Genomic DNA, 11,675 nt, shown 5'->3' with positions numbered 1-11,675 from the left:
AGCTGTTTTTTTTGCCTGAAAAAAGGGGAAAACATATTATCATATTTTGGTACGGGCAAAGGTGGTCCCATTAAACAACAACAACAACCTTTAACAGCGTCTCGATTTAAAGCTTTCGTGACTGCAAATATTCATCTTATTTTAATCAAAGTCACGTCTTATTTTATTTTGTTATTTTATTCTCATTCTACGTGACTTTCCCGAAAGAACCAAAGATGATTTACCAGCGTCGTTTGCGGCGAATGCAAATTCGCAACACGGACACGTGGGCTGAACCGTCTCGTTCTCACCACCCGTCGCTCCGTAAACAAAATGCAAGCGGCCCTCTCGCTCTGCACGGCACGCCAAGGGTTAACCTCAACTCACCATCCCCCTCCACCCCCTCCCCGCCCCTTACAGCCCCGCCCCTTACAGCCCCGCCCCTCACCCCCCCGCCTCGCCTAACCCTCAGCACCCCCTGCCAGGAATTCATGAGGCAAGGAGGCAGCTTATGTCAGGTGGCGCGGCTGATATTCCCCCCCCCCCTACCTCGCTCAACTCTCGACATTCTACAGCATCTGCTCTGAGTCGTAGCGGTATTGCATGGGGAGGGGGGGATGGGAGGGAGGGGGGGAATTTTGAGGGAGGCTGTAAGAGCGTTTAGGGGTGGAGGATAAGGAGGGATTGGGTGGTAATCTATAGTCCTTAAATGAGACTATGGGTCTCTATGTGAGTCTATGGGTCTCTGTGTGAGTCTATGGGTCTCTATGTGAGTCCATGGGTCTCTATGTGAGTCTATGGGCCTCTATGTGAGTCCATGGGTCTCTATGTGCGACTATGGGTCTCTATGTGAGTCTTTGGGTCTCTATGTGAGTCTATGGGTCTCTGTGTGAGTCTATGGGTCTCTATGTGAGTCTATGGGTCTATATGTGAGTCTATGGGCATCTACGTGAGTCTATGGGTCTCTGTGTGAGTCTATGGGTCTCTGTGTGAGTCTATGGGTCTCTATGTGAGTCTATGGGTCTATATGTGAGTCTATGGGCATCTACGTGAGTCAACGGGTCTCTATGTGAGACTATGGGTCTCTGTGTGAGTCTATGGGTCTCTATGTGAGTCTACGGGTCTCTATGTGAGTCTATGGGCATCTACGTGAGTCTACGGCTCTCTATGTGAACTATGGGTCTCTATGTGAGTCTATGGGTCTCTATGTAAGTCTATGGGTCTCTGTGTGAGTCAACGGGTCTCTATGTGAGACTATGGGTCTCTATGTGAGTCTATGGGTCTATATGTGAGTCTATGGGTCTCTATGTGAGTCTATGGGTCTCTATGTGAGTCTATGGGTCTCTATGTGAGTCTATGGGCATCTACGTGAGTCAACGGGTCTCTATGTGAGTCTATGGGTCTCTGTGTGAGTCTATGGCTCTCTATGTGAGTCTACGGGTCTCTATGTGAGTCTATGGGCATCTACGTGAGTCAACGGGTCTCTATGTGAGACTATGGGTCTCTATGTGAGTCTATGGGTCTCTATGTAAGTCTATGGGTCTCTGTGTGAGTCAACGGGTCTCTATGTGAGGCTATGGGTCTCTATGTGAGTCTATGGGTCTATATGTGAGTATATGGGTCTCTATGTGAGTCTATGGGTCTCTATGTGAGTCTATGGGTCTCTGTGTGAGTCTATGGGTCTCTATGTGAGACTATGGGTCTCTGTGTGAGTCTATGGGTCTCTATGTGAGTCTATGGGTCTCTATGTGAGTCTATGGGTCTCTATGTGAGTCTATGGGCATCTACGTGAGTCAACGGGTCTCTATGTGAGTCTATGGGTCTCTATGTAAGTCTATGGGTCTCTATGTGAGTCTATGGGTCTCTATGTGAGTCTTTGGGCATCTACGTGAGTCAACGGGTCTCTATGTGAGACAATGGGTCTCTATGTGAGTCTATGGGTCTCTATGTGAGTATATGGGTCTCTATGTGAGTATATGGGTGTCTATCTGAGTCTATGGGTCTCTATGTGAGTCAATGGGTCTCTATGTAAGTCTATGGGTCTCTATGTGAGTCTATGGGTCTCTATGTGAGTCCATGGGTCTCTATGTGAGTCCATGGGTCTCTATGTGAGTCAATGGGTCTCTATGTAAGTCTATGGGTCTCTATGTGAGACTATGGGTCTCTATGTGAGTCTATGGGTCTCTATGTGAGTCTATGGGTCTCTATGTGAGACTATGGGTCTCTATGCGAGTCTATGGGTCTCTATGTGAGTCTATGGTCTCTATGTGAGTCCATGGGACTTTATGCAAGTCTATGAGTCTCTATGTGAGTCTACGGGTCTCTATGTGAGTCTATGGTTCTCTATGTGAGTCTATGGGTCTCTACAGGAGTCTATGGGTCCCTATGTGAGTATATGGGTCTCTATGTGAGTATATGGGTCTCTATGTGAGTCTATGGATCTCTATGTGAGTCAATGGGTCTCTATGTAAGTCTATGGGGCTCTTTGAGCCTATGGGTTTCTATGTGAGCCTATGGGTCTCTAGTTGAGTCTATGGGTCTCTAGTTGAGTCTATGGGTCTCTAGGTGAATCGATGTGTCTTTATGTGAGTCTATCGGTCTCTATGTGAGTGCTCTCACTCCTTAAGATGACCAGAACCTCGACTCGAACTAATACAACTTAACGGTCGTTGGCTCCTTTAGAGGTTCGTGTTTAAAGTGCTCTCAATGAAGGCGCAAATCCACGCCGGGCTTTGCAGTTTCTCTGATAACGGGCGGAACAACCGATGCAATTTTTTTTTTAATTTTCTATCCAAGGCGCATGTATAACTCCGTGTCAAGGCGCGCGATGCTGAATCAAATTCGATGATGACTCGCGACGCGGTCTTCACGCCGCGGTGCGGGCGACGATTCGTCGAAGCGTTCCTCGACTTGACGTCAACGATTGAGCTCGCCCTTCGTCACGCCGAGGTGTCGGGGCAACGCGTTGCGCCCAGTGCCGGATTATCCTCGTGGCAAAAAAAGTGGCAAATGTCACGGGATGCGATCTATACAATGGGGAAAGTTCAGCATTTTCTCTATACATTATATATATACACAATGTCTTCGACTGACATACACTATGTGCGTCTAACCTCATATTCTCGGGTGGCTCTTTAACAGCCGATAGCTGGACATTGCTTACGAACGGCTGCAATCAGTACAGGATGATCCTCGTAGCAAAAGTGTCTACAAATGTAGTAGCTACTACACATGTAGTAGTAGTAACTACACGTGTAGTAGTAGTAGCTACATATGTAGTAGTAGTAGCTACTACACATGTAGTAGTAGTAGTAGCTACACATGTAGTAGTAGTAGCTACACATGTAGTAGTAGTAGCTACACATGTAGTAGTAGCTACTACACATGTAGTAGTAGTAGCTACACATGTAGTAGTAGTAGCTACACATGTAGTAGTAGTAGCTACACATGTAGTAGTAGTAGCTACACATGTAGTAGTAGCTACTACACATGTAGTAGTAGCTACTACACATGTAGTAGTAGTAGCTACACATGTAGTAGTAGTAGCTACACATGTAGTAGTAGTAGTAGCTACACATGTAGTAGTAGCTACTACACATGTAGTAGTAGTAGTAGCTACACATGTAGTAGTAGTAGTAGCTACACATGTAGTAGTAGCTACTACACATGTAGTAGTAGTAGCTACACATGTAGTAGCTACACATGTAGTAGTAGCTACTACACATGTAGTAGTAGTAGCTACTACATGTGTAGTAGCTACTACTACTACACATGTAGCTACTACTACTACACATGTAGTAGTAGTAGCAGCTACGGGCCCCGCACTTTCAAGGGCCCCCGCGCTAAACGCTTTCAAGCTGTCAATTCCGGTTCGGTGATTCTGCACTTGCTCTATTACTACAGTACTACACCGCCTTCGACTTTTACGAACGACTGTGTATTTAAGGTTATCTGGCTGTATAGCAAATGAAACAATACAATTACTTTACTGTGCAAGTTAAACCCGTGTGTGTGTGTGTGTGTGTTTTAATATTTGCGTGTTTTTGTTTGTTTGTTTGTTATTTAGGGCACCCTTCATCACATCGTGCTACAGGCCCCGGCACTAGCTTCATCCGGCACTTATCGCGCAGCTTGCCAGGCAGCAACAATTCCCCCATGCCACGTGGGCCGTGACGCGCGCTGCCGAGATAGTTCCATAGTTTCATAGTTTTATTTATTTTGGTACAGCCCTGTGAGCCATTCGGCTCTTGAATCGGGTGCAACCGCAACAAACAAAAAACATGAACAAGAAAACATCTTAAAGTGACTGTGTGTGTGACTGTGCAAAACAGAAAATCCAGGAAAAAAAACATCAAAATATTCCTGTAATAGCACCGTATACACCAACGCTGTGTGCAAAAATCCCAGTGGGATGCAAGTCAAATAGCAGCAACAACAACAACCACAAGACAACTAAGATTAAGGCCATCAGTCTAACTTCGTACTACAATAAACAAAAACATGGCCAAAACAAAAAAAAACGTTTTCGATATCACCAAAATAAAAGCCATAAATGCAATGTAACAGTGATCATAGGGACTGTGACCGAATTTTTAACAATAAACTACGTAAATAAATTATAGCACCAAAATCTAGAGCCATATTTTAGGCCACTGAATAGCAGTGGCAGCTAAGGGTGTACAAACTCCTCTAGAGCAATTTAAAGCTTTCGTGACTGCAAGGATTAATCTTCTTTGGTTTATTGTGTTCTTATTGTGTCATTTTATTTTATCAATTTATTATTTTATTCTCATTCTACGTGACTTTACCGAAAGAACCAAAGAAGATGAATCCTCTAGAGCGGTTTTGCCGCTCGCCGAGCTCCGATGCCTCACGTGGCCGCACGAAGCACGCCGCTTTAAAGGCCGCACTCGTTACAGGACAAAGACCAAGACCAAAGATCCCACCCGTATCGCCTGTAACAGTCTGTCGGTGTCCAGTGCTGTCAGCGAGCACTTACGAAGGCCGGCACGGCACGCGACGGGGTTTGGGTGGCCGGCCAGCGCACACGCCCGGCCGCCTTTGTCTCCCCAGTGGGCGATGTTTACTACACAACCGCGCCGGGATACTCGTTTGAGGCTGAGTCGACCTATGGGAGGCCCAGGAGCAGGTTCAAATAATCGTCACTGTGGTGTTGGCCGTGAGCGGGAATCGAACCCGGAACTGCGAGGTTCGTGGCGCAGCGTAGCAGCTAACCGCTCCGCACGCCCCAACGGAGCGCTCGCCGCAAATGAACGGCCACAATGGGGCGCCGCTGCTGATCTCTCGTCGGCAAGGAGCTACAAACCGTCAACCACGAGAACAAAGACGTTGGTCGCCGATGACGCAAGCAAGAGTGTTCACACCTGTCCGCTACGGCACGTGACGTCGACCCTGTGTGGCTTCTGCATAGAGGTTGATCCCGGTTTTTGGTACAGCCACGTCGTGGGGATTTACCCAAGAACCCCCAACGGCTCGCCACAAAATGAGCCAGCGGTACCTCGCTGATCTCGTCGAGGGGGCGTAAACCACCGGTCACGAGAACTCCACTCGTTCCTTGCAGCAGCAGCATAGTCTTCTGGTTGGGCGCGTCGTCATCGTCGTCATCATCGTCGTCATCATCGTCGTCGTCATCATCGTCATCATCATCGTCGTCATCGTCGTCATCGTCATCATCATCGCCATCATCGTCATCATCGTCGTCATCATCGTCATCATCGCCATCATTATCGTCATCATCGTCATCGTCGTCATCGTCATCATCATCATCGTCATCATCGTCAAGATCGTCGTCATCGTCGTCATCATCGTCATCATCATCGTCATCATCATCATCGTCATCATCATCGTCATCATCGTCATCATCATCGTCATCATCATCGTCGTCATCGTCATCATCGTCGTCATCATCGTCATCATCGTCATCATCGTCGTCATCGTCATCATCGTCATCGTCATCATCATCGTCATCATCGTCGTCATCATCGTCATCATCGTCGTCATCATCGTCATCATCGCCATCATTATCGTCATCATCGTCATCGTCGTCATCGTCATCATCATCATCGTCATCATCGTCAAGATCGTCGTCATCGTCGTCATCATCGTCATCATCATCGTCATCATCATCATCGTCATCATCATCGTCATCATCGTCATCATCATCGTCATCATCATCGTCGTCATCGTCATCATCGGCATCATCGTCATCATCATCGTCGTCATCGTCACCATCGTCATCATCATCGTCATCATCGTCATCATCGTCATCATCATCGTCATCATCGTCGTCATCGTCATCATCGTCGTCATCATTGTCATCATCATCGTCATTGCACGGCGCTTTCAGATGCGCTGCTCCTACGGCCGTCTGGAACGCTCTCTTCCTTCACGATATTAGGAAGCCACTGAGGCTATGGCACTTTTAAATCATCGTGGAGATTGACGATCTCATTTCCTTCGAAACTGCTGATTTTTGTGTTCAGTTTGTTGTCATTCCGCCGTACGGTGCGAAAGAAGTTCAAAAGACATACACGCGTGTGAGGAGTTTCCGAGCGTGGGATTCTAACCGTACGGTCAGCCAGCAGCCTACACATTGGGGCATCGTCAACGGACCTCAATTTTTTTCCCTTGCCCCATCCTCATAACCTCTCTACAGACCCGAACCGGGCACCTGCGAATGCCCGCACGGTGGCACACGAGGTGGTCGGTGGCAAGCCACCACGCCCGGCCGCCTTTGTCTCACCCAGCCGCGATGTTTTCGCACACCGCAACCGAGGTCACTCATTTGAGGCTGAGTCGACCCAGGGGAGGCCCGGGACCGATTCGGATAATCGTCACCGCTGTTTGGTGACGGTGAGCGGGAATCGAACTCAGGTCGCCGGGTTCGGAGCGCTATCGCTCCCAGCCACAGTCACCAACAGGACCATACGCAGGTAAAGCCCGACCGCCTTTGTATCCCCGCCCCCGTCTCCCCCCCCCCAAACCCAAGTTTTTTTAAGGCTGAGTCTACCTGGCGGTAAACCCAAAATCGGTTCAAGTGTTCGCTGCCGCTGCTATCGGGCGCGAGCAGGCCATCGACACACGGATTGCCAGCGGGTGCGTAGCGGGGTGCGTACGTACGTTGAACTTCTTTCGCACCGTACGTAGCCAACCATGCCAGCAGTGCGCTAACCACCGCGCCACCGCTCCCCGTACCCTCACCCCCATTTAGCCCACACGCCTCCCCGTGCTACCCACCGCCTCCTATCTCCCCCTCCCCCGTTCCCCCCCTCCCCCGTTCCCCTCCTCCCCCTCCTCCTCTCTCCGCCTCCCCCTCCTCCTCTCCCTCCCCCGTTCCCCTCCCCCTCCTCCCCCTCCCCCTCCTCCCCCTCCACCTCCTCCTCCTCCCCCCTCCTCCCCCTCCTCCTCTCCCCCCTCCTCCCCCTCCCCCTCCTCCTCCTCCCCCTCCCTCTCCTCCCCCTCCTCCCCTCTCCGCCTCCCATCTCCCCGTGCACCCAACTCCCCCATCCTCCTCACGCATCCTCGCACCAATTAATTCCGCGTTTGTGGAGAATAGGTGGGGGGGGGGGTGATGGGGTGGGGGGGGGGTCTAATAAATAAATAATCCCCCCCTTACCCCCCCCCCAAAAATCTGAAAAGTGGGCGGGAATGGAGAGAGAGAGAGAGAGACAGACAGGGGAGATACATTATTCGAGAATAATTCACACGCTCGGGAGAATTGTAGGACTGTTGCTTGCTGCTGCTGCTGCTGCTGCTGCGGTGGTGGGTGGAGAGGGTGGAGGGTGGACAACTCGCTCGCCCCGCCAGCCTTCCCATGACAGAGTTCCTGTGAGTACTCAATGCGGATTCGATCGTCGATCAATGCTGTAGTCGCCCATCTGTATAGTCAACTATTCGCGTGGTCGATCATTGCTGTAGTCACCCATCTGTATAGTCAACCATTCGCGTGCTCTCTCATTGCTGTAGTCGCCCATCTGTATAGTCACCCAGTCGCGTGGTCGATCATTGCTGTACTCGCCCATCTATATAGTCACCCATTCGCGTGCTCTCTCATTGCTGTAGTCACCCATCTGTATAGTCAACCATTCGCGTCGTCGATCATTGCTGTACTCGCCCATCTGTATAGTCACCCATTTGTGTGCTCTCTCATTGCTGTAGTCGCCCATCTGTATAGTCACTCATTCGCGTGGTCGATCATTGCTGTAGTCACCCATCTGTATAATCACCCATTCGTGTGCTCTCTCAATGCTGTAGTCGCCCATCTGTATAGTCAACCATTAGCGTGCTCTCTCATTGCTGTAGTCACCCATCTGTATAGTCAACCATTAGCGTGCTCTCTCATTACTGTAGTCGCCCATCTGTATAGTCACCCATTCGCGTGGTCGATCATTGCTGTACTCGCTCGTTTATCTCCACGCTCGTTCCACGAGTCGCCCATTTCCCGGAGTTTGACTGCCGTTGGTCGCGAGTCATTCATTGTCCACCCCCAGTCATTGTCCACTCCAGGTCATTGTCCACCCCAGGTCATTGTCCACCCCCATTCATTGTCCACCCCAGGTCATTGTCTACCCCATTCATTGTCCACCCCCATTCATTGTCCACCCCAGGTCATTGTCTACCCCCATTCATTGTCCACCCCAGGTCATTGTCCACCCCAGGTCATTGTCCACCCCAGGTCATTGTCCACCCCAGGTCATTGTCCACCCGCAGGGTGCTCGTTGTCCGTGACTACCTCTTACTGCGCGTCGCACGTTGCACGAGGTCACGTGCGGGTTCAGGCGTGCGCGACGTCTCCGGCTGTGGACATTCCACATTATCATGGGCAGGGGCAGGTCGTTAGATACATTAAACTATTGAAAACGTTTTTTTATTTTTTATTTTACCAGCTGAGGCCTCAATGACCATATGCATCTCTTTTTTCAGAAGCCACCTGGCTATCGACGAATGATAGCTCAGCGAAGTGGCTTGTCATCATCATCATCATCACGTGGGAATGGATAGTGGCAGCCAAGTAGGTACTCTAAACGCGTGACGATTCTACAAAAAAAAAACTGAACAGCCACGTGACCACGGGGAGAGAGACACCGCAAACTCCAAATATGCAGCAGGCGTCGTGATCGAACCCACGACTTCCTGTACACCAAGCGAGGTAGTTAACATCTCCTAGTCACCGTGATGATGATGATGATCTAGAGAGACGCAGACTCCAAATTTACATCAGGCGTCAGGGTCGGAATCGAACCCACGACATCCTGTACACCAGGCGAGGTAGTTAACATCTCCTAGCCACCGTGATGATGATGAGCTAGAGAGACGCAGACTCCAAATTTACAGCAGGCGTCAGGGTCGGGATCGAACCCACGACCTCCTGTACACCAAGCGAGGTAGTTAACATCTCCTAGCCACCATGGCGAGCAATGCAGTAGCTTACGGAAAAAGAGGGGGTGGTGTGGTTATCACAGTGGCCGTATTCGATACGATTGGGCACGAGCGGCTACGTACGGTGCGAAGGAAGTTCGACATACGTGCATTGGTCATCGGTCAAGAAGGGTCTCATCATCGAATTGCTGGGCTCTTCCAAGCACGTCCACACCTCCCACCCCCTCAGCTCCCTCCTCCCTGCCAGGTCTACCCCCCCCCCCCCACCCTAGTCACTGCTGCCCGATGACTGCTCGATTACTCATTCATTTGGGGCAGTATAAAGGACGTCGTGGGTTCCATCACAACACTCTACGCCTGCTGCGGTATATTTGGAGTTTGCGTGTCTCTCTCTCATCATCATCATCACGGTGGCTCGGAGATGTTAACTACCTCGTCTGGTCTACAGGAGGTCGTGGGTTCGATCCCGACCCTGACACCTGCTGTATATTTGGAGTCTGCGTCTCTCCATCTAATCATCATGATTATCATCACGGTGGCTAGGAGATGTTACCTACCTCGCCTGGTATGCAGGAGGTCGTGGGTTCGATCCCGACCCTGACGCCTGCTGTATAGGTGGAGTTTGCGGTGTCTCTCTCTCTCATCATCATAACGGTAGCTAGGAGATGTTAATTACCTCGCCTGGTATGCAGGAGGTCGTGGGTTCGATCCCGACCCTGACGCCTGCTGTATAGGTAGAGTTTGCGTGTCCTCCCCGCGATCGCGTAGATTTCTCTCCGGATCTTCTGGTTTTATTTTTTTTCCCGTCGACATTTAGAATCAACATCACGCGTTTTAAGTAAATGGCTGCTATACATGTCCACGTGATGATCATAAGCCACTTCGTTGAGCTATCAGTTGTGATAACCAGGTCGCTCCTGAAAAACACCTACATAGCTCGGTGGGCCTTACTTGGTAAAACTTAAAAATAGTTTCGTTTTTTTAATTTTACATAAATATAGAGGCGCAGCCCTGCAACCGCTTGCCTATTTTTCCTGTGCGTGGTACTGCACTTGTGGAGAGGGCTGGCCCTGGCCCTCGCTCCGAATGAGTACCTGGTGCGTTGCGTAGACGTGAGCTCCCCGGGGGAGACAAAGGCGGCCGGGCGTGTTCCTTGGCCACACCGCATGCGTCATGCCACGCAGCCCTTCACACGTGCTCGCACTAACGGCACTTGCCCCGACAGCCTGTTTAAGGGCTACACTGGGGGACCTTTGCCTGCGGTGGATCGCGCGCGCGTGGCAATAATATTCGCGCTTTCGTGCACTCCAACGGGGGGGCCTCGCCTGCGCTCAATTTCCGGCATCGGAACCTCTCCCACCGTGGGCGAACTTCACCGTCTTCCGACGCGAGTGTCGAACGCGGCGTTCCGTGGAAGCGCGTCTGTCAATCCACCGCTGGATGAAGGTCTGCCCGCACCGTGTGGTTTGAGGACGAGTGGGGGGAGGGGAGCGTTGACCATACTTCCACCATTATTTGTTCAGTGTTGGCCTTCCCCCTGCCCCCCCACCCCCCGCCGCCGCACCTCCGATTAGCACGGTTGGCTGCGTACGGTGCGAAAGAAGTTCAACGTTACGTGCACGTGCGTACGCACCGTCCAATCGGCAGCACAAAATGGGATGCGGTGGGGGTGGAGCGTGGGCACCACCCCCCACCTCTGAGCTCTGAACAACATCCACGTATGGCCAGGCTCTCAGGAATTCTTCCCTACTTAGCTGAGCCCCCCCCCAACACACACACACACACCGCTCACGTCATTGCGAGTCAGCAATGGCGTGAACGGTGCAAGTTTGACGGACCCGAGGCGAAGATTCGGGAAGGCTGGTGCAGGATCGGTTCTGGTGTCACTCATCATCATCAACCAAATCAATATTTATTCAACACGTGCCAACATCGGCCCCATCAATCAAGTGGCCATCGGTGCGCGTTACGGCCGAACGGGAGCAGTGCAGGGGGGAGGGGGGGGGGGGCATTGGGCAGCAATTTGAATGATACAAAAATAAGTAATATTATTTAAAAATATATATTTTTAAACGTGCTTTTATTAAATGTACCGTACTAGTAGTAATGGCAGAACTCCACGACTCCAGGAAGTGGCCCCGAAGCTTGCCATAACGTAAGGAAGGGGCCGTGGTGATTTACAGCCAACGTGAGTTGAGCGTGGACAATTAGACCCAAGCCGAAACATAAGCTATAAAAAATAATGTTTAAAAATAAAGATGTTTTATTTTCCAATGATAGAATATAGTATTGTCATC

The 11,675-nt window shown here is 50.5% G+C and overlaps 1 protein-coding gene across 1 annotated transcript in view; it reads left to right on the top strand.

Moving 5' to 3' along the window:
- The first annotated feature begins 7,748 nt into the window (after positions 1-7,748).
- LOC116956029 (protein CBFA2T1-like) overlaps positions 7,749-11,675 on the top strand; it is a 203,569-nt gene continuing 199,642 nt past the window's right edge. Inside the window, exon 1 of the mRNA XM_076053911.1 lies at positions 7,749-7,827. The gene's annotated coding sequence lies outside the window, so the exon portion shown is untranslated. The remainder of the gene's footprint in view (positions 7,828-11,675) is intronic.

The sequence above is a fragment of the Petromyzon marinus genome, chromosome 63, assembly GCF_048934315.1.
Source record: "Petromyzon marinus isolate PM22_M1 ecotype Great Lakes invasive population chromosome 63, UKy_Petmar_22M1.pri1.0, whole genome shotgun sequence".
NCBI classification, from domain to species: Eukaryota; Metazoa; Chordata; class Hyperoartia; order Petromyzontiformes; family Petromyzontidae; genus Petromyzon; species Petromyzon marinus.
The sequence above is the reverse complement of the archived record's forward strand: the minus strand, read 5'-3'. Positions and strand labels throughout refer to the sequence as shown.